This window comes from Dreissena polymorpha, chromosome 6, assembly GCF_020536995.1.
Source record: "Dreissena polymorpha isolate Duluth1 chromosome 6, UMN_Dpol_1.0, whole genome shotgun sequence".
Taxonomy (NCBI): domain Eukaryota; kingdom Metazoa; phylum Mollusca; class Bivalvia; order Myida; family Dreissenidae; genus Dreissena; species Dreissena polymorpha.
In genome coordinates, this window is record NC_068360.1 from 34742454 (window position 1) to 34770407 (window position 27954).

A 27954-nucleotide genomic window follows, 5' to 3' on the forward strand; every position below is an offset into this window, starting at 1 on the left:
TTGATAATATACTCTTGGTTTATTAAGACATCAACAATAAGCAACATGTATGCATGAGCACATGATATAGTAAATATGATTTATATATAAATTAAGAAATGTTTCAGTTGAGAAATGCATTTCTCATTGAATCAAGTTATTAAAACCATCATTTTGAATAGAAAGTACACATGCAGTAACAACCAGCTGCAAACAAATTGTTTCTTACATGATTACTTATGCATGTCAAGGATAGGAAATTACACACATAAGGAATGAAATATCCATGTGCAGGTATCAACAGTTGTCTTTGATTTAATCTATCTGAAATAATGCATACTTTTTAACATGAAAATCTCATTTTCCACAAAACACTAAATTAAAAGTAACAGGAAGGTGGTAAAAAATTCATTATTTCAGTTACAAAGCAATGAATTGAAAACTATCGGTACATTCAAGTTATCTGTATAAAACATGGCATCAACTTAAAATCAGTATCAATACATGTATCACCTTAAATCCGCAGATGTTGAGTAAGATTGCCTTTTTAAACAAAAAATTATAATTGCCCTAAAATGAGTGATTTAACAATATACAAAGAACTATCATGAACCATTTTCAACATTTACTTTGTTGTTCTAAAATTTAAATATATATGCAATTTCAAACTATTTATGCAGGTAAACCATGTACACACACAATTTTAGTACTCATCTTTACCCTTTTTTTTTATCCCCATGTTTTTTTAAAAGCGTGGGGATATTGTGTTTAGCTCCGCCGTCTGTCTATCTGTCCGTCCTGGACACTATTATCTCCTACACTATTAGCACTAGAACCTTGAAACTTACACACATGGTAGCTATGAGCATATATACGACGGTGACAGCGACGGAATTTTGATCTGACCCCTTGGCCAAAAGTTATTGGGGTCAGGGTGGGGCCGGGTCAGTGATTTTCCTGCGACCCCGATTCAAAAAAGGCTCATAACTACTGTGTCCCTTCAGATATTGCTTTCATATTTGGTATGCATGTGTATCTAGACACCACCTATCCATTCGCATACAATTTTTTACCCTTGACCTTCAACTTTGGGTCAGTTTTAAGGTTTCGATATCTGTGACCGCGATTCGAAAAAGGCTCATAACTACTGTGTCCCTTCAGATATTGCTTTCATATTTGGTATGTATGTATATCTAGACAACACCTATCCATGCGCACACAATTTTTTTACCCCTATGACCTTGAACTTGGGGTCAGTTTTCAGGTTTCGAAATCTGCGACCGCGATTTAGAAAAAGGCTCATAACTACTGTGTCCCTTCAGATATTGCTTTTATATTTGGTATGCATGTGTATCTGGACAACACCTTTCCATGCGCATGAAAATTTTTATCCCTGTGACCTTGACTTTGAACTTTGGGCCAGTTTTAAGGTTTTGAAATCTGTGACCGCGATTCGAAAAAGGCTCATAACTACTGTGTCCCTTCAGATATTGCTGTCATATTTGGTATGTATGTGTATCTAGACAACATCTTTTCATGCGCATACAATTTTGTACATGCTACCTTGACCTTGAACTTGAGGTCAGCGTTCAGGTTTCTGAATCTGCGACCGCGATTCGAAAAAGGCTCATAACTACTGTGTCCCTTCAGATATTGGTATAATATTTGCTATGCATGTGTATCTGAACAACACCTTACCATGCGCATACAATTTTTGACCCCTGTGACCTTGACCTTGAACTTTAGGCCAGCGTTTAGGTTTCGAAATCTGCAAACACGATTCGAAAAAGGCTCATACCTACTGTGTACCTTCAGATATTGCTTTCATATTTGGTATGCATGTGTATCTGGACAAGACCTTTCCATGCGCATTAAAAAGTTTTGACCCCTGTGACCTTGACCTTGAACTTAAGGTCTGCGTTTAAATTTCGAAATCTATTAAGTGGTTATCTACCCAATCAGAAGAAGTGCAAGCATTTTCATCGGACAAAGGAATTATTCAACAATGAAGCTTGTGTATTGAAAACATATATAGAGTTACACAGTAGTGGCGCAGAGATGTATTTAGTAGTCAATTATTTGTGTTTATTCATCTGTGAAATGGTTTAGCTCATCCATCTAATGTTTATACAAGGGATTATAAAATATTGGTGCAAAGGGACACCTGTATTTAGGAGAAGAGATAGAATGCATTCAAGCATAAAAAGCATGAGAAACTCATGGAATAGCGCCTCAAGAATCTATAAAAGGGCTGAAACTTTCAATTTGTTCAATCACACTTTTAGACTCATTATGAAAATCTTTCAAAATGTTCAAGTGTGAAAAATGTGACAAACAATTTAAAGCAAAAAGGACTCTTGAACAGGCACATCAATGACAGACATGAAATTTAACATTTTCATTGTTGTGTACAAGATTGCGATATAAAATTTCTGAGACGCTACTATTAAGTCAACCATTTAACCTCAAAACATAACTTTTCCAAAGCAGAAGCATGAAGATTGGCTATAACAGAGCAAGTTCAGCCATCTCATTCCAATGAGGATGATATGTACATAATGGACGTCAGTGAAGTTGATTCAGTATTAGATTTTTTAGGAGAGCAGGATGAGGACCTAAATCCAAGTGAATTTTACTCTTGTATTAAGGACTTCGATTTTAACATTTTCACCGCCACCAGAATCAACAAAGCCTCGACTATGCATGGCCCCATTACCAAACCTAGGGCACCCCTGGGTCAAACATGCGGCGTGGGGATACTCGTCGGCCTCTGCCGCGCCATTTCTAGTTTAAATTTTAAATTGTAGTTGACCTTGATTTATTTTTAAAGCCTGGTTTCAATACATCAACTATATTGTGCAATACAAACATCACACACAAAGCTATCTTGGGATGTAGGTTGTGAGACGCAGACCTCATGCAGCCATCGTTTGCAAACGTCGGATGATATCCATTTTAATGCCGTGCGGGTCTTTGCAGTGGAGTGAACGAGTCGCACAGATATGTTTGCCGCACTCCATGAATCAGAAGTCTGTGTTTCACAACTAGTCTCGATAAACTGAAACATGGGCCTGTCGCAACATTGTGGGATGCTTTTTCCTGACCAAACATTCGGCAGTCTGGAAATAAAGTAAAAGTCATTCATACATAACGTAAAAAACAACAACATTTGTTTGCAATAAGAAAAGCATTATATTCACTAGATTAAGTGTTCACAAAAAATACTATTTCTGAAAATAAAATTGCAAGAACGATAGTTTGACAGTGAAAAGTATTCATGTTTTATGCATCATAAATATACAATCACATTAAGACACAAAAAACTACTTTTTATACAAAATAATATAATGGAGCAAAGAGAATGCTGTATTTCATTATATGACACATTAATAAATTAAAATATGAGTAATCTTCTTGTTTAACCTAATTTTCAGGGTTATTTGACAAAAGTGGGACTCTATAACACAGTTTGAAATATCATGACCTTTATAAATTAAAGGAAAATGCAAGGCTCTAAAAACCAATGCACCAACAGAAAGGTACGATGATTATATTCTACATTCTCCCATTATTTTGTTGAATAAAAGTTAATGAAGATCTTTACTAAGCAAACTAGAGCTTTGTCACAGACGTGATGTATACCCCCACGTGCCGCATTGACACAGACTATTTTGCATGCTGTCTTTACAAAACAAGAGAATTAAATTTATGGCGATTTTTTAGAATTATAATGCCATTATCATTTATGGCCATTTCGACTTTTGAAATCTTGAATTCTTTCGCATGACATGCCGTCCAAATTTATGGCCATTTTTTTACTTGTGAACTCCAAGTGTGACCTAGACCTTGGAGTTATCGACATAATTCTTTCGCATGACACATCGTCCAATGACTGTGAACAAATGTACCAGGTTTTTTTAAAATCTCACAATAAATGACATAGTAATGGCCCGGACAAGATCATTTATGGCCATTTTTGACCTTTGAACTCACAGTGTGAACTTGACGCTGCAGATATCGACGTAATTCTTTCGCGCGACACACCGTCCAATAATGGTGAACAAATGTGCCAAATGATTTTAAAATCTCACAATGAACAACATAGTTATGGCCGGGACAAGCTCATTTATGGCCATTTTTTACCTTTGAATTCATGTTTTAAAGGCTTCATTTCCATCCCTTAGATACTGATGAGCAGCAAACAGCATAAAACCTGAACAGTCCACAAGTGACTCGAGTTACTCGCAAGCTGTTCTGGTTTATGCTGTTTGCACACAGCCATTTTCACTTTGCTTCTGAGTGGGAAAGGGTAAAATAATTTATCTCCATCCTAAAAGAAATGTACTTTAAAAATGTACTTTACAACACACATGAAGTAAATGCATGAAGTAAACATTGGACTTTCATAAAATGAAAGTAAGCGATTGAAACAACAGCATGTGGTTAGTTGATAGTTGCCAGGATAAAGCATTAGACATCCTTCTTTAACATCAACAGGCACTAAATGTTTATGTTACCCCAGTTCAAACAAATCTTAAGTTTGCTGATGACATAACCAAGCCATATCAATACATCCCAAGAGTGCAGTATAGACATAGAAACCTATCAAGTCAAAGAATGGAAGGTGATAGATAAATGAAGCCAACACAGAATCCAGACAAGGTCACATAACCCCAAACCGGAACTCCTGTTTTTAGGGTTACATGCAGTCAGTTTGATACTTAGCACACATTGTTGAGTGCATGCTGCCTAGGATTTGTAAAATACATTGCAAATGGTTGGTTTTGGTATCAACATGAAGGTATATTTGTAAGCAATAAGAAAATAAGCCATTTTTGTGCTCTACTTTTTGTGTTGATGGTTCCCGGCTTTGAAAGTAGGTCATACTATTTGAGCCCAAAATGGTTGTCTGCACAGCTGTCAAAACCGGTTTGCCTTTTCTAAGGTAATTATTTTGAGTTTGCGCGTATAGAATTTAATGACATGCATTTTTTTCTAAAGATTATGCATTAATCTTTCCAATGATGTATGATGATATAGTGGGTATGCGCTTGATCATGGTAAAAATTGATATCGAACTTCAACTATTTTATATGTAATATAGAAGGAAATTAATTGCGCATGCGTAACCTTTAAGCACATCCGACCAAGTTAGTCGTCTGCCAGAATTTTGACATTTGAACATCAAAAACTCTCTGTATTGCAAAACATAACTGCCAGATGTCATTTTGACCCAAATTAGGGCTGTTTGCAATTGGGCTGCTGCACTTAGGGTCATAAGGGGGGTAAATGCTGGAAAATCACACCGAAACCTGTTCCGGAGACATATTCTAAGACTAGTTAAACACCCGGTATTGTTTTTCAGTGCCATTTTGACATTAATTTGCATCAATCTCAATAATGAACCTATTGCATGTCTCTATTTCATCTGTATTTATTATTATTGTTTACTTTTTGAGCCTTTCACTGTTAAAAATGCCCGCCAATTTTGGACCGACACTTCTATCTGCCTTCGCCTTCAACCCATTCAGGCAGATCTACTCAGAATAACACTACTTTGCCTTATTTTACCTGTTTGGATATCTTGCTGAGTTCAAGTAATATCAAGTATTCAGGTGAAAACACAAAAATGATAATAATATTATGCTTTCTTTCCTGGAAGAATGTTGTTGCGATAGACCCTGCATGAAAAACACCAGGGAATCTGTATTTAAGTGACCTTAATATTATGCGTAAAACTAAGTGTGCATTTGTAGGCGGTGTCGAAACGGGTCTATAGCTCTGCCTGAACTGTCGTCCAATTGGTTTACAAGTCCGGCTGAAGTGACCGGCCATCAAAAACTGTACAGCGTGACTGATTCGGAGACGGCCCTCAACACTCGCACAGTCGTGTCGAGAGGATCGGTGTCTTTGCAGGTTAGTACGCCGTTATTTTCAATTAAATCTATTGTAAAATGATTTCGTTGATATCCTGGCACACTTTTGTCACCAAAATTAGGAAAATTGGGTGTTTTACATTGACTGCAGCTCTGAAACCAAATTTTGTGGCGATAACTTTGCCGGTGTGCCCGACAATGTGATGCCGGCGTGGTGAATTAACCATTTGTAGCAAATAAAGCAAGAAAGACTATTGAAAGCTTACTCTAATTGTATCTAACTTACATTAGTTGGCACCGTAATGAGTAAATGCGCACAAAAAACCTTTTTGTTTTCTCAGATTACACGGAATTGAGCACCCGGGCCAGACTGACACTTTCCGGAGCCTGCCCGAGACGGAACTCGAGCCGAGGAATCATAGGTCCAGGTGTGACAAAAGACTTAAAGCTCATGTCTGACGATGACTTTTTTTAGTCATGAAGTCAAGTGTGTTGTTTTTCCATGCAAGTGAGCCCTTTTGTTGGGTCAAATGACATCAGAATTGCTGCTTCTACATGGATTTTACCTAAAATGTGCAAAAAAAAATAAAAAAAAGTTTGTTCGAATCATGTTCAAAACCTGCTTTGATGCACAAATATTGCCATTGATGATTTTTTTCACTTATTAAGCCATATGTAAGATCAGCTTTGCCTATTAGAACCGAAAGACATGCCTTGTATGGAGTCTAAGTGCTGCATGTATGATGTAACCAAGTTTGGCTTTTCTACCTTAATTCTTGACGCGAAACGCTGTTACGCATGGCGCTTTCAACGGCAACTTTTATGAATAAATCTGTGTGTCATTGTACCGGAACTTTGTGATCTTTCTCAAAACAGATTATACCTATGGGAAAAGTGCCTTTAATTTAAATTTGAAGGGGTTGGGTTCTCTTAAAGGTCACATAACCCCAAACCGGAACTCCTGTTTTTAGGGTTACATGCAGTCAGTTTGATACTTAGCACACATTGTTGAGTGCATGCTGCCTAGGATTTGTAAAATACATTGCAAATGGTTGGTTTTGGTATCAACATGAAGGTATATTTGTAAGCAATAAGAAAATAAGCCATTTTTGTGCTCTACTTTTTGTGTTGATGGTTCCCGGCTTTGAAAGTAGGTCATACTATTTGAGCCCAAAATGGTTGTCTGCACAGCTGTCAAAACCGGTTTGCCTTTTCTAAGGTAATTATTTTGAGTTTGCGCGTATAGAATTTAATGACATGCATTTTTTTCTAAAGATTATGCATTAATCTTTCCAATGATGTATGATGATATAGTGGGTATGCGCTTGATCATGGTAAAAATTGATATCGAACTTCAACTATTTTATATGTAATATAGAAGGAAATTAATTGCGCATGCGTAACCACAAACAAATTGTAATTAATCCAAAGAATAAAATTAGCAAAATGATCTAAGAATTAACCCAAAGGATAAGAAATGAAGCCAAAGACTACTAAGCTTACAGATTTAAGAAAACAAATGAGGAATCCGGCTATGTACATTAATAAAGTATATAGCATAAACAAGAAATTCAGTAAGACAGTAAAAAAACATATAATAATACATAATCCAGTCAAATAATATGGGAATTCAGACAAAAAGGACGGATTTTAGATTCCATTGAAAGAATAGGGAATCCAATCCATGAATCCACTTAATAAGAAATCAAGTCAAAGATTAATAAAACCAGCTAGGAGTCACAGAATATGAAATACAGAATACAGTCAAAATTGCTAAATTGTATGAGAAATCAAGTCAAAGAATAAAGAATCCAGTCACAGAATAAGAAATACAATCTTGCCAAATAATGAGAAATCAAGTAAAAGAATACACACAATTAAGTGTCATTCAATAAGAATCCAACCAAAGAAAACAGAAAACAAACTGGCAAAGGATTAATGTAAACTACAACATTTACACTACTGGCATACCATACAAATTAACACAAACATCAATACCTATACTATCATAACCCAATCATCGATAGAGTCAATAATGCAATACTTCAATGGAAATTGTGACAGGGTCATTGTATTATTGTCATAAACCTGCATAGCTGGGTTATACAAACCTCTGCTGGGTCATGATACACCTTTGAAAAAGTGGTTGATGGTTTGTTTGACTCTTTCAGTGCTGGAACCAAATTTTGAAGGCCTTTGCAAACAGTTTGGATCCAGATGAGACGCCACAGAACGTGGCGTCTCACCAGGATCCAAACTGTTTGCTATTTTGATAGTATTTTTTGAAAAAAAAATCGAAGAAAATGCTAATTTAAGAAATTAAGCAGACAACACTTTAGCAGACGACAAATTTCCCAGCATGCAAAGGGTTGATCTTAAGTGTGTCATTTGCTTGATGGGACACCTTGCTAATACAAGACCTTTCATACATAAATTAATTACGGTTGGAAATAGATTAATTATCTAATTAGCGCTGACATATGATGCTCTCACATGCTAATCCCCAATTAGACAGGGTAGCGCATCAGTTTGGTTAGCTGATGAAGGCTATTTGTTGATGTAATGTTCTCAATCAAAGAGTCATTAACCCATTTATGCCAAGTGGACTCTCCCATCCTTCTAGATTGGATCAATTTATTTCCAAAATTAGGGATGTCTAGTATATTTATTTCTATATTTAGAATATTTCTTACAGAAATTCCTTAAAGCAAACAGCGCAGACCCAGATGAGATTCCGCATCATGCGGCGTCTCATCTGGGTCTACGCTGTTTGCAAAGTCCTTTTTTCAGGACGCTAGGCATAAATGGGTTAAAATTTTGTGTCATTGACCTATAAAAAATATGTTTGATATTTGAGAAATTATAATAAACAAAAGTTATGTGTTTGTAGGGTATATATTTAATTTAATGTGATTGACCTAGAATATGTTTTAACATTTGTTCGGTAGAAATGCGTTTTAAATTTGATATATTTTGTATCATGTTTTGATGTATGATATATATTTGACGGTCGGCTACAAATGAATGGATAATAAGATATGATAAGTTAAGAATTTCATTTATTTGAAAACGTTGAATAAATTAAAAGTTGCATAAATTTCATATATATAACGGATGGTTGCAACTGAATGTCTGATGATGGAGTTGTATGGATTGGTGAATTTTAGCTTATGCAATTTTATACCACTATGACATTCTTTACGGCCAATATGAATGCTGATTTTGAGGGGAATAATGAAAAGTGAGATGTTTGAGACTGCTGAGATAACTGATCACTATATCAGGGTTACAAATTGAAATGAAGTTCACACTGTATGGTTTCTATGTAGTAAGAGAAGCATTAAAATTTGAGTCGCGTTTTGGGAAAACTGGGCTTTGAGCATGTGCATATAGTCTTGTCCCAGAGCATGTGCGTATAGTCTTGTCCCAGATTATGGTTTGAGGGTTGGAGCGTCCTCATGTGAGTATAGCCTTGTCCCAGATTATGGTTTGAGGGTTGGGTTGGAGCGTCCTCATGTGCGTATAGTCTTGTCCCAGATTATGGTTTGAGTGTTGGGTTGGAGCGTCCTCATGTGAGTATAGTCTTGTCCCAGATTATGGTTTGAGGGTCGGGTTGGAGCGTCCTCATGTGCGTATAGTCTTGTCCCAGATTATGGTTTGAGGGTTGGGTTGGAGCGTCCTCATGTGAGTATAGTCTTGTCCCAGATTATGGTTTGAGGGTTGGGTTGGAGCGTCCTCATGTGAGTATAGTCTTGTCCCAGATTATGGTTTGAGGGTTGGGTTGGAGCGTCCTCATGTGCGTATAGTCTTGTCCCAGATTATGGTTTGAGGGTTGGGTTGGAGCGTCCTCATGTGCGTATAGTCTTGTCCCAGATTATGGTTTGAGGGTTGGGTTGGAGCGTCCTCATGTGAGTATAGTCTTGTCCCAGATTATGGTTTGAGGGTTGGGTTGGAGCGTCCTCATGTGCGTATAGTCTTGTCCCAGATTATGGTTTGAGGGTTGGGTTGGAGCGTCCTCATGTGCGTATAGTCTTGTCCCAGATTATGGTTTGAGGGATGGGTTGGAGCGTCCTCATGTGCGTATAGTCTTGTCCCAGATTATGGTTTGAGGGTCGGGTTGGAGCGTCCTCATGTGTGTCTAGTCTTGTCCCAGATTATGGTTTGAGTGTTGGGTTGGAGCGTCCTCATGTGAGTATAGTCTTGTCCCAGATTATGGTTTGAGGGTCGGGTTGGAGCGTCCTCATGTGTGTCTAGTCTTGTCCCAGATTATGGTTTGAGGGTTGGGTTGGAGCGTCCTCATGTGCGTATAGTCTTGTCCCAGATTATGGTTTGAGGGTTGGGTTGGAGCGTCCTCATGTGCGTATAGTCTTGTCCCAGATTATGGTTTGAGTGTTGGGTTGGAGCGTCCTCATGTGAGTATAGTCTTGTCCCAGATTATGGTTTGAGGGTTGGGTTGGAGCGTCCTCATGTGTGTCTAGTCTTGTCCCAGATTATGGTTTGAGGGTTGGGTTGGAGCGTCCTCATGTGCGTATAGTCTTGTCCCAGATTATGGTTTGAGGGTTGGGTTGGAGCGTCCTCATGTGCGTATAGTCTTGTCCCAAATTATGGTTTGAGGGTTGGGTTGGAGCGTCCTCATGTGCTTCTAGTCTCAAGTGAGCTAAAAATATATCATGCAACGTTTTATCAGGCAGATATCAATGTGGTGGTATGATAAATTCTAATACACTGTGCTTTATGACTAAAATATCAGTAAATTACACATAGTTTGCATAGCATCTTGTTGAGATTTTTTCAAATCATATTATAAGTTAACAAATTGAATCTCAGCTCAGATATCCTTAGTTTGACCTATTAACAATTTTTCGACTCTTCGATGCCATCTGATCACAAGAAAAATCTGATTATTGAAAATAAAACATGTCCATTTTAGTGAAATAAGGGCTACACAGACCAAAAAATTGTCCTAAATTAAAAAAAAACATTCTCTTTTTCAACACAGGTTTCAAGGTTATATGAAAACATACTTTTATTCATATTTCCTGGTTTAGCATTTGCAATAAGTACACTGAATACAAACAAAAAAGAAAATTAAGAGTATTATATCAAGATTTCTTTGTCCATTATAGAAAGGCATTACAGAAATAATACCGGTACATGTTTGTTTCTGTCTTTTCTCATCAAGATCGTTTTTTGTATACAGAGGGTAAACAGAATAGAGCTATCACTACAGGTGATACAAACATACCCTGCAATACCAAATACACAAATATAGACAAACATGTTTCATTGTGACTATAAACTATGTGAAAAGTGATATTTCATTTGAATGTGACATTTTAAGATGCTATCCCGCTTTTAATGATATACAAGGCGCCTACCAGGCTACTGAACACCTGAATATATGCTATCCAACTGAAATAAATCCACCTATCCTAAACGAATTAACATAATTGATGTGGTATGTGATATCAAAATTATATGACAGAGTTGTTAATGGTATCATATTAACACCAAAAAAATGTTATTTTTTAATTCACCACATGACATGGCAGTAAAGTTTTATTCGACTGAAAAGACATTATAGCTGATATGGTTACGAAATGTTAAATTTGTATATCATTATAAATGAAAATTTAGTTACCACGGGAATATCATGTTTCTTTGTATGATAAATACCCTGCTTTGGAATTTGTTAATTATCCCCACGCTTTTTGAAAAAAAGGTGGGGATATTGTGGTTATCTCCGCCGTCCGTCCGTCCGTCCGTCCGTCCGTCCGTCCGTCCGTCTGTCTGTCTGTCTGTCTGTCTGTCTGTCTGTCTGTCCGTCCGTCCTGGCCACTATCTCCTCCTACACTAAAAGCACTAGAACCTTGAAACTTACACACATGGTAGCTATGAGCATATGTGCGACCCTGCACTATTTGGAATTTTGATCTGACCCCTGGGTCAAAAGTTATAGGGGTTGGGGTGGGGCCGCGTCAGAAATTATCACTCATTTTTTTAGGTCATTTTACATTTACTTCTTTATTTCTACACCGATTCACTTCAAATTGATACTGGACCTCTCTTATGACAATACGGTCAATCTCAACCATGCATGGCCCCATTCCCAACCCTGGGGCGCCCCGCCCACATAGGCCACACCCACCAAAAATTTCCATTTACTATAATTTTTTCATTTCTACACGGATTCACTTCAAATTGATACTGAACTTTTGTTATGACATTAGGGTCAATCTCAACTATGCATGGCCCCAATCCCAACCCTGGGGCGCCCGCCCACATAGGCCACACCCACCAAAAAATTCCATTTACTATAATTTTTCATTTCTACACGGATTCACTTCAAATTGATACTGAACTTCTCTTATGACATTAGGGTCAATCTCAACTATGCATGGCCCCATAACCAACCCTGGGGCCCCGCCCACATAGACCACACCCACCCAAAATTGCCTTTACTATAATTTCTTCATTTCTACACCGATTCACTTCAAATTGATATTGAACTTCTCTTATGACAATACAGTCAATCTCAACTATGCATGGCCCCATTGCCAACCCTGGGGCGCCCCGCCCACATAGACCACACCCACCCAAAATTGCCTTTTACTATAATTTCTTCATTTCTACACCGATTCACTTCAAATTGATACTGAACCTCTCTTATGACAATACGGTCACTCTCAACTATGCATGGCCCCATTACCAACCCTGGGGCCCCGCCCACATAGACCACACCCGCCCAAAATTGCCTTTTACTATAATTTCTTCATTTCTACACCGATTCACTTCAAATTGATACTGAACTTCTCTTATGACAATACGGTCAATCTCAACTATGCATGGCACAATTACCAACCCTGGGGCGCCCTGCCCACATATGTCACACCCACCCAAAATTGCCTTTTACTATAACTTCTTCATTTCTACACCAATTCACTTCTAATTGATGATGAACTTCTCTTATGACAATACGGTCAATCTCAGCTATGCATGGCCCCATTACCAACCCTGGGGCACACCTAGGTCAAACATTCGGCGTGGGGATACGCGTCGGCCTCTGCCGCGCCATTTCTAGTTCCATCTTTCAATTGAATCACATAAAATGAAAATGAAATACATAACAAAATATTAAGAAAAAAGCAAGTGTTATACAGAGGATAAAACCCCTTTCCATAAACCCCTTTAAAAAGCTATGTGCACTAATAAGGTAAAGTAATTATTACTTGGCATACAGGATGTAAACACTGAAAAGGGGTGTAAACAAACCAGAGCTGTCCCAAGCCATCTTTGTGACCTTGACTGTCCCATCAAGCTTTTTATTACTGCCATTAAGTTAGCATAAATGTAAAATTGTATTCAGTCCATTTTTGGTGGACAACTTTATGCTTTGGATTAAGTCTGATGTTTCCTTATTTCAGCCATTTCTCAAACAAGTGAATAAAAAGGAATATGAAATACACGTACAATAAACTATAACACTGACAAGTTGACATGAACACGCTATTATTATGCAAATCACATAAACTGGTTACTTAGCTGAAATTGCATGTTGAAATGAATTTGTTTAAATTAGCAATAACACATGATCTATCTGACATCAAAATATATCATTTTTGCAAACCTGAAAATAATACGCTGTAATTATTATTAGGGAGACATGCCTTATGCGTGACCATTTTTAAGTTTCGCCAAGCTGTATAATGCTCAAATATGACAACTGACATCTAAGTGTTACCTTAACCTTTAAGGGAACATGAAAGAGGTTTCTACATGTAACTGTTAAACACATTTGGCAAGTTATTTAAGAAGTGCATAATTACTATTGAAGTATCAGTTTGGATTGACCATTGACCTTTTAGTCTGACTTTGAGCCGGGAACATGGGTCTTAACACAAACTGGTGAACATTTGTTGTCAGTTATTGCTCCATTAATGACAAAGTAACAGTTTGGACAAATTTTACCTTCGACCTGTAAGTGAGCCCTTGACCTTTAAGTAAGGTAGACAGGTGTTACATGTTAAACACCGCCTCCTAATGATGGTCTTTTGTAATTATTAATTTTAAAATTGCATGCTGAATGATGTGCTGAATGATGTAGTTACTGTCTGTACAAACCCGAACACACACATACATACAGTAACAGACACACAAATGTGCACTCATACACTCAACCATTTTTACAAATAATTATCGTTGTTTCTGAAGATGTCTCAAATAAAAAAGAAAAGAAAGATATGTCAAAGACATTACCCACGTAAAGCATCTATTGCTTTGTCAGAGTCTTTGCAAATCTGCCATGGTTTAGTGCATGTGCAAATAATTCAGGAACATTTACTTAACTTCGATTGAAAATTGTGTCATTTTACATCTACATTTAGTGGTAATTACATATTTTAAATCAAGCACTTAACAAATTTAGAAATAGTTCACTTCACAGACAATTGGATGAACAGTAAAACTGCCATATTCCACCCTACTGGGGGCATACAAACAAAAATTGCACTGGGGTTCAAAACCCAGGACAAAAAGAAGCAAATACTAAAACATAACCACTAGACTTGCCTGCCCTGAGGGTTCAATACCCAGGACAACAAGGAGCAAATACTAAAACATACGGAATCCTGATAGTGCCATATATAAACTTGCACTTCTTTCATCAAGGGCGAAACTAGAAACACGAAGCGATACTTGATATTTTTCTTGACAGTCGCGGCAACCCACGATATTTTTCTTAAAAGTCGCGGCGACGCACAATATTTTTCTTGACAGTCGCGGCGACGCATGATATATTTAATTCGATATATCGACCTTGTGTAGGTGATGATGATGTGGTCGATCTGGTTCTGGGTCCTGCTGTCTGGTGATGTCCATGTAAGTTTGTGGATCTCCTTGTGCGCGAACAGGGTCCCTCCTATGACCAAGTCGTTCTGTTGGCAGAATTGACTAGTCTCTCCCCGTTGTTGGTGATCACATCCACTCCATGTCTTCCCATGGTCCTCTTTTTGTCTTTGTTGTCGCAGCAAACCTTAGCATTGAAGTTGCCGAGCAACATCAGCATGTCGTGTTGGGGGATGTCCTTCTTGACAGTCGCGGCGACCCACAATATTTTTCTTAAAAGTCGCGGCGACGCACAATATTTTTCTTGACAGTCGCGGCGACGCATGATATATTTAATACGATATATCGACCTTGTGTAGGTGATGATGATGTGGTCGATCTGGTTCTGGGTCCTGCTGTCTGGTGATGTCCATGTAAGTTTGTGGATCTCCTTGTGCGCGAACAGGGTCCCTCCTATGACCAAGTCGTTCTGTTGGCAGAATTGACTAATCTCTCCCCGTTGTTGGTGATCACATCCACTCCATGTCTTCCCATGGTCCTCTTTTTGTCTTTGTTGTCGCAGCAAACCTTAGCATTGAAGTCGCCGAGCAACATCAGCATGTCGTGTTGGGGGATGTCCTTTGAAACACTTTGAAGGCGTCGTAGAATGCATCCTTGTCCTCTTCTTCTGCGTCGTCTTCTTCATATATAGAAACTTAATAGCATTGATTTTAAAGGTTTTGTAAGTATGATTTAAATTACAGTAATTAAACAATTGCAATATCAAAGCTACTAATTCACAAAAATCTGACATGCAAATTGCACATAAAGTTATACAAATAAAATGTTGATAAGTTTCCAATTCTTATTGGAATGGTCTAAATAAACCATTGGCTAATTTGCTTAAATATCATATTGAACATTATTCAGCTTAAAGGAAACATAATAAAACAAGAAACCGTCGGAAACCGGTGATCAATGCTCCCCAAAGTTTTTTTTTGTCACAATATTGCACTATATATTCAGATAAAAGGAAACGTCTTGAGGGCACAGTAGTTGGGGGGACAATAATTGCTTTATAGAAAATTTCAAAGGGCGATAACTCTGTGAATATACATCCGACCAGACCCCGCTAATAATACGCACATCTCTTCTTGGTAGTGAAGCTTCCCATAAAGTTTCATTGAATTACGGTCATTAGTTGCTGAGAAATAGCCCGGACAAGAATTGCACTATATGTACAGTTAATGGAAAATTTCAAAGGGCCATAACTCTGTGAAAAATCATCCGACCAGAACCCGCTGATAATATGCACATCTCCTCTTGGTAGTGAAACTTCCCATAAAGTTTCATTGAATTCCGGTCATGAGTTGCTGAGAAATAGCCCGGACAAAAATTGTGCACGGACGGACACACAGACGAACAGAAGAAGCGGCGACAATATGCTCCCCCCAAAATAAATTTTGGGGGAGCATAAAAAATGTTTGTGGATATTTGAGCATGTCTATTTCACACAAAGGAATCTTCTTTAGGTGTAAAATATCTCATTTGTTGAGCTATTCAAAATCCTGTGGGGAATATTGAAAAGTTTTAAAACATTATACAAACTGGTTGGACCATAGAACATTATTTTGTTCCCCATAAAGCTGTTTGAAATGTTTCTGAACTAAAGGATTACAGTAGCTTAAAGGGGTATACATGTAATAACGCTGTTTTTAATTTACTATAAACCTTATTTAAGCAATACATATTCTCTCTTTTCAAGCAGAAATTTATAATAAAACATTGTTATATTTATGAATTTTTTTAGACAAGATTGAAAAAATGCCCTTTATCACTCACCTGGGTAATGGGGCATGGCCAAAATTTACCCCGGGGGCATGTTTTCAACAGTTTTTTTTTCTCAAAAAGCCAAAATCTGAGGCCTACACCATTCATCAGAAGTGTAAAGAGTACAATGCATTATGGGACACAACTTTCATTGGACGAGCAAATTTTATTTAGATTAAATGCAATACGATCATGTACAAATAATGTTTTATTGTGTCATACAAATTATGAAACAAAAGTGCTTCCTGGGGACTTTCTGATAACCGTAACGGGTAAAAATGAAAATGAATATCTGTTAACAGTTACACTGCGTTAGCATGTATATAAATCATCTTCATAATTTCATTTATTTTTCTTACACATACAGCTCTGATAGGGAATACATGTAATAAACACTGACTCTTTAGTTTTTCACAACTTTATTGGCATTACACAACAGATAAACACCAATTAGCTGTCGAAAGTGGTTTAACCTCTACACAGTTAAAAATCTAAAATTGGTGAAACGGACAAATAAAGCAATGAAGCTGTGATCGTCGCTATCTTTGTACCGGATTGCTGAATTTTGAATTTCAGATTGTCAGTTTGCAAAGTCATTTTTTGCCATTTCCCCATCGGCCGAATATTTATTATTTCGGTTATTTACAATGTATCCTAGTTTGCGGACTGCATATTTCCAATTCCCATGTTGCCGACTCCTTTTCATCGTGAAACAAGGTGAATGACGGCCAAACAACGCGGTAAGTAGCGTGTCCATCCCCCGGGAAGTGTCACCCATCGAGAAAAAAGAACACTGCTGACGGGCTTTTTGTTTATTAATAAGTACACTGTGTCTGTACTGTAGTCAGGCAAATATAAAATATGGGCTCTCAGTTGTAGTGACAGCCATTTTGTAAAAATGTTTTTTGTCACTTTGACCTTGACCTTTGACCTAGTGACCTGAAAATCAATAGGGGTCATCTGCGAGTCATGATCAATGTACCTATGAAGTTTCATGATCCTAGCCATAAGCTTTCTTGAGTGATCATTGGGAAACCATTTTACTATTTCGAGTCACTGTGACCTTGACCTTTGACCTAGTGACCTCAAAATATTAATAGGGGTCATCTGCCAGTCATGATCAATGTACCTATCAAGTTTCATGATCCTAGGCATAAGCCTTCTTGAGTTATCATCCGGAAACCATTTTACTATTTCGGGTCACCGTGACCTTGACCTTTGACCGAGTGACCTCAAAATCAATAGGGGTCATCTGCGAGTCATGATCAATCTACCTATGAAGTTTCATGATCCTAGGCCTAAGCATTCTTGAGTTATCATCCGGAAACCACCAGGTGGACGGACCGACGGACCGACAGACCGACAGACCGACCGACATGTGCAAAGCAATATACCTCCTCTTCTTCGAAGGGGGGCATAAATATGAAATGACATTGAAATCCTTCTAGGAATGCACAAATTACAGAGATGATACTAATTTCATACAGACACATACACACACAAGAACTCAGAATTAGAGGTAAGGTGTGACTAAAATATGCCCTCCTCAATAATGGCCAAATGTTCGAACAAGTTCGTTAAATTGCTGATCACCAGTGGATTTTAAATTGAAAGTTTCAGCTATGGTTCTCATATTGCAGCCATTACTAGTCAAAGGCTTCGAGTGATTTGGAAGGTATGATATGAAAGAAATTAAATTTATTGTAGATCTTTTTCAAATTGCCTGACACTACACTCACACAAAGAAATTTGCGGAGCGATTATATCTTATAAATATATTACAATGTTCAGGTATTCAATGGGTAGGGTAATCTGATTATACGAGCTATTGAAGCATGGGTACTGAATAATTTTTAAAAGTCATAATTGGACCAAAGAACATTTTTAAGGCATAGCATGTCCATTATAATTATTTAAGAGTGTTATCAATTCAAGTCATCAAATAAGCAATGTCAAGTTTGTGCCATTAGTATTGTCAGAGAGAAATATGTTAATAGATCTGTTATTCAGCTTTTAAAAATGTATTTCACATTCCAATAAATCTAAGTTAAATTTTATACTCAATGTACATTTCTGTTTTGCAAAATTATTGTAAAGCTATTGGTTGGTCACAAGTGATACATTATCTTGTGCTTCTAAATTTCTTAATTTTATAATCATACATGTACTTCACATATTTATACATAAACCATAAACTGCAATAATGGGGTTAGACTTTACCATGGTTTTAGATAGAGTTTACCTGTCCGAATATTGCTGATCTAACAGTAAGTGGTTATTTGTTGGAAGAAAGTGTCAAGACAAGGAAAATAAATGAATGCCAAGATTTGTGTATGGATATCAGTATGTAATATCTGAATACTATAATGATAACTATATAAATCAGTTTTGATAGCCGAGATATTAAGTCTTGTTTGTATATTCTTTTAGCAAAGATCTTTAATAAGTAATAAGTCATATATAATAACTGTATATTCAAAACAAGAGGGCCATGATATCCCTGTATCGCTCCACTGTTTTTTCTTTGCGAAAAAAAACGTGCAATGCGCATGGGTTGAAATGTACTCAAGCATGTGACTTTCTCTTTCTATCCCTCGTCCCACTGGGGGTTTAAAGTTGGAAGGGTGAGCATTTTTATAAATGGAAAAAGTTACTAGCGTGTTAACTAAACAGACTTAAAAGCCCGGGAATTGTTGCACAGGTCCTTTGCTTATAACGTAGGTACATTTATCTTTCCAAAAGATATTGTCGTTCTTTCTATTTCACATATTTTTAGACGCCGATGATCAAATCTACGCATTTGATTTGAAACAGATTCTCAAGACCCATAGGAATGAAAATGCCTTAAACCTTTACCAAACGACACATTTTGGACTTTCCCAATTTGAAAGAGGTTGCAGATGTCAATTAAATTAAAATGGAATATGAAGGAAATGATCAGGTAGGGTAGAAATAATTGTGATAAAAGGAGAAATTGCTCATCAACCCACACATACCTTAGACCAACAGGCCTGAGAATATTATGATAATCTAAAGATTATTTCTATTATTATTTCTTTATATTTATAAATGTTTTTAATTAAGTAATACATTTGACTTCTAAGATCAATTCATAACTTATATTAAGAAAATTATAAAATGGTCAGAAATATATATGGATTGTTGAGCAATTGACAATCATATCCACAATTCATGAGTCACGATTCACAAATGGAACAATGAATCATTAGTTATTAAAAAGCAGCATATACGATAGTTAAGAACATTGCACTTCATTAATTTCAACACCTTCTCTTGGATACAAAGTTTGAGTTTACCTTGCAGTATCATATATTGACTTTTCTTGAAATAATTATGTTCATGGAAGTTGTGTTTTTAAAATCAATAATATATTATTAAACTGGTTTTAACACTACAAAAAAAGACATGAAATTAACATGTCATCCAAAATATTTTCATCCAGATATATGGTCACTTTCAACATATTTAAATAAAACCCGACTTTTTTCAGTTTGTAAGAAAAACATTCATTACACATATGTTCTTACTTCAATGCCTTTGTAAGCAGTCACCATCTGACCTAAAATGGCACTAAATTACAGGGTTTTATCTCATGTTTACAAGATGTTGATGTTGTTGTTGGTCACAGCCAAACGGCCGCAGTAATCTCCACTGGTAAACGTCATATGTTCAGTTTTGTGACCCCCGGGGCCGGGTCAAATTTGAGCCCAGGGAAATAATTTGAACAAATTTGGTAGAGGACTATTAGATATCACTACATACCAAATTTAGTAGCCCTAGGCTCTATAATTAAGAACAAGAAGGTTTTTAAAGTTTGCACACAATAGGCCTTATTTAAGCATATGTTCATTTTTGTGACCCCTGGAGCAAGGTCAAATTTGTTCCCAGGGGCATAATTTGAACAAACTAGGTAGAGAACTATTATATGTCACTACCTACCGAATTTAGTAGAAATAGGTCCAATGGTTATGGACAAGAAGATTTTTATAGTTTGCACAAAATGGGCCCAATATAAGCATATGTTCAATTTTGTGACCCCTGGGGAACGGTCAAATTTGATCCCAGGGGCTTAATTTGAACAAACTTGGTAGAGGACCATAAGATGTCATTACATACCAAATTTGGTAGCCCTATGCCATACGGTTAGGACAAGAAGATTTTTAAAGTTTGCACAAAATAGGCCTTATATAAGCAAATTTTCGATTTTTGACACCCCCAGGGCAGGGTCAAATTTGACCCCAGGGGCATAATTTGAACAAACTTGGTAGAGGACTATTAGATGTCACTACATACCAAATTTGGTAGCCCTAGGCCCAATGGTTATGGATGTAAAGATTTTTAAAGTTTTCACAAAATAGGCCTTATATAATAAGCAAATTTTCAATTTTTTGACCCCCCAAGGCAGGGTCAAATTTGAGTCATGTTGGTAAAGAAGTATGCACAATATTAAAGCAATATGTCATGGGACATAGGAAATATTTGGGGTGGTTCGCAAACTTTTACATAGAGTTATTAATAATATGCATATTCTAAGTGGAAAAAAGGCCATTATTCTTATAAAATGATTGATACAGTTGTCTGCTCTTGTTTGTAAGTTGGGGTCATGTTGGTAAAGAAGTATGCAAAATATTTAAGAAATTTGTCAAGGGACATAGGAAATATTTGGGGTAGTACGCAAACTTTAACATTTGCACGCTTACGCTTACGGGAAGCCGATCCCGGGTTGAGTAGGATAGCTCCACTATATATATTTCATATACAATAGACAAGCTAAAAATTAATGTCTTCTAGTGCATCTGGGGCATCACCAGCCTTACCAGCTGTTTCACAAGAAAGAGAGCAATCCTTTGTCACAACTTCCATAAACTTGTCCCCGTTGAAGTTTTACAAGAATGGTTGAATATGAGCACCAAATATTTTCTCTCCCAAGTACCTTGGTATGTTTTGCTGGTTGTGTGCATGTTGCAATGTTGGTGGAACTCTGGTTGAGCCAAGTTATGGACCACTGTTACCGTCATATCTTCTAATGGTGAATCATTGGCATCATCTCCTGCATCACAAAATCGAAAGCTTAATCACAACATCAATCTACATAACTGTCCAGTGTCCATCTAATTATTGTATTCAGGAAATGATTCATAAGACATGCTTGCCAAGAATTGTATGTTAAGAACTCATTTTGATGAAATAAAGAGTTTTTGGAGGTTAATTCTTATTTTCAAAAACCCTAATTGAAGGGCAAGTCATCATTTTGATAAAATGAATTGTGTATCAAGTCCTCACTTTTATGATAAATCAATTGTATGTAAAGTCCTCACTTTTATAATAAAATAAGTTTTGTGTAAAGTCCTCATTTTGATTGATAAGAATTTTTTTGAGAAAGTTCTTATTTTAAAAAACTGGAGTCATCATTTTGATAAAATGAAGTGTGTATCAAGTCCTCACTTTTATGATAAATCAATTGTTTGTCAAGTCCTCACTTTTATAATAAAATAAGTTTTGTGTAAAGTCCTCATTTTGATTGCAAATAATTTTTTTGAGAAAGTTCTTATTTTCAAAAAACCTAATTGAAGGGCAAGTCATCATTTTGATAAAAAGAAGTGTGCATTAAGTCCTCACTTTTATGATAAATCAATATGTGTGTCAAGTCCTTACTTTTATAATAAAATAAGTTTTGTGTAAAGTCCTCATTTTGATTGCAAATACTTTTTTTTTTAAAAGATCTTATTTTGAAAAAACTAATTAAAGGGGAAATCATCATTTTGATAAAATGAAGTGTGCATTAAGTCCTCACTTTTATGATAAATCAATCTGTGTGTCAAGTCCTCACTTTTATAATAAAATAAGTTCTGTGTAAAGTCCTCATTTTGATTGATTAGAATGTTTTTGAGAAAAATCTTATTTAACAAAAAAAAACTACATTGTAATTGAAGGAAAAGTATTATTTTGATCAAATGAATTGTGTATCAAGTTCTCACATTTATTTGAGAAAATTATTATTTTCCAAAAAAAAAAATTGTAGGACAAGTCTTTATTTTCATCAAATGAATTGTGTGTCTTAAGTCCTCACTTTAAATTATATAAAGATTTTTGGGGAAAATTCTTATTTGCAAACAACTAATTTAGGGCAAGTCTTCATTTTGATAAATAAATTTTATATGAAGTCCTCACTTGTATAATATAAACAACAAGAAAATTCGTTTAATTGATATCCCCCACCAAATAAATTTTGTTTATTGATGGGTGAATAACTTAATTAAAGCTTATTTGAAGGGTTGTGCCTTTTCTTACTTTTTTGTAGTTACATCATACAAAAAAACAAAGGGCAATATCTCTTATTTAAAAAAGTGTAGGGGTATGGTTCTTGTGCATGGAGCTTCTCCTTATTAATATCTATACGCCCATGAAGTTTCATGTTGAAAACTTGTATCATATCTGAGATATAGCCCTGAAAAGTTACATCATACAAAAACAACAAATGGCAATAACTCTCATTTAAGAAAGTAAAGGGTTATGGTTCTTGTGCATGGAGCTTCTCCTTATTAATATCTATACGCCCATGAAGTTTCATGTTGAAATCTTGTATCGTGTCTGAGATATAGCCCTGAAAAGTTACATCATACAAAAACAACAAAGAGCAATAACCCTTATTTAAGAAAGTGTAGGGTTATGGTTCTTATACACGGCACTTCTCCTCATTGATATCTATAAATTCATTAATTTTCATGATGCAAATTCTTATAATTATAGTTTCTGAGATATAGACCTGAAAAGTTTGTGATGGACGGACTAACAGATGACAGACTGACAGACTGACGGACAACACCAAAACTATATCCCTCCGCCTTTGGCGGGGGATAAAAATGTGTCAAGTCCTTGTTTACTTGACTTTGTGTTATTCTGTGATACATATATAAATTGCATTAAACGTAACAAGAAAACATTGCTTCTAAACAAACATTAATTTAACTAAACAATTAATACTGTGTGTCAGAACTGTGTTATCTAAAGATAATTGTTATTATTGCTGTTAATTGAGTACTTTATGAAAATAAACACTAAAATAATCAACACTTTGTGAGTTGCTTTTGCGCGTCTTCCGAACTACGAACTGCGTCTCAAACACCAATCATCCACTGTAGCATAATGTATGTTCTATTATTTGTTATTTGTGTGACACACATATTGACATTTTCTAAACTGTATTATAAAAAATTTCATTAAATATAAATTATGGTTTTGCTATACATGTATTGCAAAATGTCAAATGTTTGTTGTAGACTTAATTAGACTAATACCAATTGAAGTCTGTGTTGTTTTCACACATTTAAAAATTATCAATTTTACAGATTTTTGAAATAAAGTAGCTATTTAACATAACAAGCGGGCCATGATGGCCCTTAAGAGCTCTTATGAGTTCACGGACACAAATTTACCTGATAGAAGGCATGAACTTAGTAAAAGAAAAATATGATAGACCTAAAAAAAAAAGGCGTGTTCATAAGGCACAGTTGCCCCCACATTCCACTTTTGTCGCAAAACTACGCTTATGTCAAACACAACCTGTTAATAGCCATATTTGACTATTGACCTGTAAGTGCGACTTTGACCTTGGAGTTCAGCCTTCTCATGTTAGCCATTTGTAAGCATTAAATTTTGGAAGTCCCAGGCATAAAATTGCACTTCAATGCTAAGAGTATAATTAAACCATTACAATGTATCACATTATAATAAATATTAATTTTTAATTTAATGTGTTTTGAACAAATGTACGTGGGTCATTCAAAAGTTGTTGTCTGGTAACCTTTTGTTGATTTAGTTATTCCAGGGTATAATCTACATGTGCAAAGATGACGCACAAATTAATATCGAAATAGACGCATCGTTTTGAAATATGTGCGTCCACTCGGACGCATTGCTGAACTGTATCCATTACCGCATACACGAATCACGATAAGCACAAACCATCTTGTGTATGAGTCAAAAAAGTAGCAATGAACGCTGAGTTAAATTAACCGAATGAGGCTTGAAGACTCCAGCAAGTCTTTTGATTGGCTCTAGTCGAGCCGCTGATGTATAATACAAACTAATTAGAATCTACCTTTTAAATAGAATGTGTTATGATATTTTCTCGAATCCCCGGATGAAAACCTGCTTTAACTTTGTGTAACTTAGTCATATATAATACAGAAAATGGAAACACTTCTGTAAGATAGAAAAAGAACTCAAACATGCTTAATGGTATGAAAATAAATGCATGTTTTATTTAGGCTTCATTATTTTTTAAATCACCCATAGGATATGATGCGGCATTTGTCTTTACGGAATATAAAAAATATCAATCATTTTTACCCGGAACTTGGCGCTGTAATAAATTTGCTATTCTGTGTGTTCTTTTACCAAGCTTGATTAGGAATTTTTGAAAACGCGCAATGGAGATTTTCTTTCACCATTAAAAATAATAGTTCACGGATTCAAACCATAATACCTGATTAATATGTTGCTACAGTGGATTCCTGTTCTTAGCATACCATGTCAGCAAAAGTTATTTTAATAACAGGAATATGCTATTAACAGGAACACACATTTTAGCATAAATATAGCAACTGGGGGCATACAATAAGTCAAATCTGTTAATAATTGATCGTCAAAGTGAAATGTAAATGCAACATTGTATATGATTGATGTTTAAGATAACTATTTATCAAATGGAATTGTATTCTAAGGTATTTGCATTTGCATTTGAGCATTTTTTAGCAGATTTAAAGCATATTTTCTTGGCATTCTGAGAATGTTCTATATGCCATAAAGACTTTAAGTGAATTCTGAATATTGGGGTTAAAAATTATGCTATTAATAGAAGAAAAATACATTAAAATATAAGAATTAATCTGTGCTTTGACATTCTATATGCTAATAACATAAATATGCTATTATCAGGTATGCTAATAAGTAGAATCCAAAAATTATCCTTCAGTCTGACAGAATTTCCTAGCCTGTCAGACCAAACATCTGACAGATTTTTTTACATTTAGCGGTGTCTGACTTGGCTTCTCACTTTTGAGTTCATGATGCTTAATGTTTTAGATTCAACACTAGTTTCTTCAACCTCACGACACCAGAGCTCCTTTGATGCAAATATACTTAAGTGGTATTAAGGGATATATTTTTTTCCCTGCAAATTGCGTTTAGTTCCTCACATCTGGTTAAAAATAAACCTATTACCCTCCGATTGACTGTCAATTTATACAGCAAACTCCAATACATATTCCTGTTTGTATTCTTGTATGAAAATGTCCACAACATATGGGCGTAGTTATATGGGGACTGAATATTCAAATACATGTAGGTTAAGAAGTACAGTAAATGACATGACAAAATGCTGTTAGGACATATCATCATCCTTAATTCTAAACCAGCTATACATGACATTATTCTTAAGAGGGGCATTTCAGAATAAAGATAAAAAGATACAAACGATTCGCAATGGAAAAATTATTTCCTGCAAATATTTTTTATCGAAATTATTTCCGTCAAGACATGTTGTACAATAGCATGCCATGGTTAAAATGAGTGTGTAAAACAATGCCTAAACTCTTTCTGCAAAGTTTGGGAAGTCTGCTTTAGGGACATTTAAATGGAAGGACAGATGAAAGGTAACTCATTATAGTGCCACCAATGTTATTATTATGCAATTTTTTCGCAGTTCAGAGCTGAAAATAACATCCCAGAACTTAATTATCCACTGCCAAGTTATTCAATAAATAGTAAATTGTAAACATTTCAATTATGAAAAACTAAACAACTTGTAATTCAGACACAACTCACATTTTACCTGTTGTTAGCTTTGAACAAGCTAATTGGCCTCGGTGAAAAATAATTTACATTGAAATTGAGAAAAGTCCTCGAGAACTCAGTGCCCCAGATAATTATTTGGGAAATAGGGTTTTCAACCATTGATTTTGAAAAATAGGGTGATTTCATTCTTCATATAGAGTGAAATGAGTAATAAAAATGCATACCTTAAAATAATTGCTGATTTACTTCCGTTGACGCTGCACACTTGTATTGATTCAATAGAACTGTAAACTATCATCATAAATTTTAATAAACTGATGTTTCCTAATATCTTTAATTCTTTAAACTGTCCATGATATAAACTTTAAAAAATGTCGACAATTTCTAACCAATGACATGCCTTTTTATACTTTTGACAGGTTTGTTAAGTCACAGACTTTCCATCATGTTTTTTGGGTGTCAACTCAACTGCTGTATACACAGTTTCTAACAAAATCGATAACACGAATGATTCGGCACTTATTGGCTCTTGCTTTCTTGATTCAAAAAAGTTTGCGATCGGCTGATATTTTGGCGCAACATTCTCGGACGTCTTTCGACCTCTCTTAGCTATTTTTATTTCGCATTGTAATAGAAACTGAAAGTACAGACGCTTTACAAATACATGCACAATGGGCGACGAATTAGGTCAGATTGAAAACGCATAGCGTTTGAATAACTATGACCGTTTGCTGAGCTTGCTGAATGTAAGCGTCACCGCGTTACGATAATAATTCCAAAGAGAAAATACCTAAAATGAGCAAATCATTTTTAATCGAAGTTTTGTATCGTTAATTTGACGAATTTGCGTAAAAGTCAAATTGGTTGCGTTTTCAATACTCATGATATTGTATTTCTTTGCATTTTTAAACATTTTAATAGGGTGAAAGACGCAGATACGCAGCTTATCTGGGGCACTGAGAACTGGTTAACAGACATGATATTTTGGATAATTGTAAAAGTTAGGACATGTATGGGGAGAACGAGAAACGTAAACAATGTTAACCAGAAAGGCACAATCACAGGCAATCGGCACCTGTGACGAAAGCAATTATTAAGAATCATTAAGAAAATAAATCGATAGAAACAGAGAACCTACACTTGCGCACCCATTGAGCAATTCTTATCAGTCATCGTCGTGATTTTCGCAAAAGTTTTAACAGCCGTTAGACATTTATGATCGATTTTCTTATTAAGCGAATGGCAACAATTTTTTGATCGACTAGTTTGCAGCCAAAATATAAAGCACTTACCGCGTGTCAATGTTAAACTTTAAACAGGTCGTCACATAAACTTGCAGAAGATGTGAAAAAGGCACCATCATGGCAGCAGCCATTTTTTCCAAACAAACCAGTTTCGCACCAAAAGGCAAATATAACAAGAGTTCTGATTGGCTAATGCCATAATCTAAAAATAAATGCTGGTCGAGCAGGATTTTCTGCACGAGCAGAAAAATGCTGTTCGAGCAGTAAATTTGCTGCTCGAGCAGCATTTTGCTGGTCGAGCAGCATTTAAATGCTGCTCGAGCAGCATTTTTTTCTGCTCGAGCAGAAGTTAAAGTTTCGACCCCTTTGGTATCCCATATTAC

The 27954-nt window shown here is 35.9% G+C and overlaps 1 long non-coding RNA gene across 1 annotated transcript; it reads right to left on the reverse strand.

Moving 5' to 3' along the window:
- LOC127834434 (uncharacterized) lies at window positions 1-27784 on the reverse strand. Its single transcript, XR_008027939.1, has 3 exons — window positions 27620-27784; window positions 21463-21579; window positions 1-3098 (listed from the first exon to the last, which is right to left on the reverse strand). It is a non-coding gene; the product is annotated as an uncharacterized LOC127834434 (long non-coding RNA).
- Between the last annotated feature and the right edge of the window lie 170 nt (window positions 27785-27954).